The sequence below is a fragment of the Morone saxatilis genome, unplaced genomic scaffold, assembly GCF_004916995.1.
Source record: "Morone saxatilis isolate NCDOM2014 unplaced genomic scaffold, NCSU_SB_2.0 Contig9, whole genome shotgun sequence".
Taxonomy (NCBI): Eukaryota; Metazoa; Chordata; class Actinopteri; family Moronidae; genus Morone; species Morone saxatilis.
In genome coordinates, this window is record NW_023340268.1 from 21,780,381 (window position 1) to 21,782,918 (window position 2,538).

Sequence of the window (2,538 nt, forward strand, 5' to 3'; positions counted from 1 at the left end):
AATTTCAATTACAAAGTTATGAAAAAAGGAAAATATTAAAGCTAAAGTAGATCATTTTATTTAAAAAAAAATGGTCATTATTAGACATTTTCTCTATCCTGACAGTAGTACATGATATACAGATGCTTTGGGACCTTGAGAATGAGACTCAACAATCAACTATCTTTCTTGGCTTTGATTGGTTGCTTTCATTCAGGCCTGATGGCTTCTTGACAATGCTATTAGGAGCACTTAGAGGAGCCAGAGCAATATGATTTTTTCTTAGATTATCTGTCTCATGTTCTACTGTCAGGATATAGTGAAAGTTTCAGCAAATATGACAAACTACTGCAACTATTTTACTACTGCAGTTTACTGAGCTCAGTCCTGCTCCCCAGATGATGAACCCCAGTACATATTATACATACTAGTACAGATCTGAGATCACTAAATTGTCAGTATGTGTGCACTTCCACACCTGAACACTGGGTGCAATAACCATTTCAGGCTCCAATCATATCTTCTCATCCAAAGATTTCACTCAAAACTCAGTCAGATTTTGACACTATTTTAAAGTTTTACTAAGTTTTTACTTTTAAAGCTAGAATCTGTAACATTTCCACTATAAAATGTCTCTAAACTCTAGAGCTATGTTCTATATGTAGTTGAGGAATCCTAACCAGGAGAAGCTGACTGCAGTGATGGTAATGGTGGTGAAGACAACAACTCCCATGATCCCACACTACTTTGCCACCTCATCAAACTTTGTCTTTTGTTATTGTTTTGATGTGAGACCCCCTAGCGACAGAAATGACATATTGAACGTTTAATACAATTGGCAGTGATGCAGTCTTGTCCTTGTTGTGTTGTGTGTTGTCCTTGTAAATACGTAACATAGCATATACACATAAACAGGAACAGGTGTCAAAAGTTTCCAAGTGTTGCCAGCTGGTGGGGTTGGGGGTGGGGGTGGGCAAAGGGGAGGGTGCAGTCACATGTAGGGCAAGTGTGATGCCCAGTGTCTGTTTGACTGACGTGTGGAAAATACTGTACACATGTCCACTGCCACTGTCCATCTGCTTTCCAAGAAAGACTAACATGGAGGAGAAACTGATCCTCTTTAGTCTTCCATTACATCTGATGCATTGTGCAAAACAATATTACATAACCGGCACAACATGAAATGTGAGTTATTAAAAATGATGATATGTACACTGTATATATTAGAGCCTAAACCTTATATGTAATTCTGCTTGTAAGCCCCACTGACACAGTGCCAGTCACTCTATTAGATTCTCTTCTCTTAACTTTTCATTTGTCTGAGTAAACCCCAGTTGAAAATATCTACCTTTTCACAGACTTTTATAATTATTGAATTTACAGCAGTATTATGTTTTTCTTTTTCTTAATTTTTTCTCACTCTGTTGACGTTAAATAATTGCAATACAAGTGAGAACGTGACTGACACTTATACTGATAAAAGCAGTCTTCACTGATAAATTACATCCAATAATTCCGACTCTCTGAATTTCTATAGAACTCACCCATTTAAATGATATTAAGGCTTAAAGTTATGCATAATAAGGTAAGTGCAATCACAGTCGGCTGTTTTTTTGCCCATTTTTGGGAGCCAGCAGAGTCAGGACTGCGACTATCAGACAGCAACAGCTCTTCAGAAACCCATGGGTGACCTCACCGTCCATGTTTTTACAGTCTATGGTTTTCCCATATACCCCCTCTCTTGATTTCTCCCTTCCCCTGCAGCTGAGGATGGGTAGAGTACAGCTGGAGAGAGACTAGGGTAGCTCTCTTTGATATTTATTGGATAGTTTGACAGTAGAAACTGACGTCCTCTCAGACCACATTGCTACCATGCATACCATATTCATACATGTTAATATCTACATAAGGGGGTGCGTATTATGCATACATTATTCTAAAATAGCAGGGACACACCTTGTCCTTTCTTTAAGACTCCTTTCGGGGTATCATCCTGAGCTCTTTAAATAAACCTGACACAACAGGCTCTCATAATGAAGGTGTGAGAGTGTGGGGATTAACATCATCATTACTGTAATGTTATGATACCAGCATGTTGCATGCCTCCCTGTCCTCAGACACTACCTGTGATTGGCTGAGGCGGCAGAGCACTCGTTTCCTCTTTGGCTGAAGCAGTTGTTCACGAGGGTTAGCATTTAGGTACTGCATGTCCTCTCACATGCACACGCGCGTGCACACACACACACACACACACACACACACAGCCTCTGAACCGGTTTCCTCCATCTATTTCCTCACCCTCCCTCTGTTTGTTCCTTCAGTGGGGGCTGTGATTCACCACAGAAGGTTTCGTTGTTCTTACTTAGCAAGTCTGGTCATGAGCCTGAGGTTAGCTATGACAAAATATGCTTATCATAAACACACACATGAGAATAGAATGTCTGTAGAACCCCAGATGTTACACTTTATTCCTTGAAAATGATGACGCCATTTAATGAAATAAACAAGCAGCTCAATGTGAAGCGGCAGTAGATAACTTTCATAAAAATAACCTTTTGT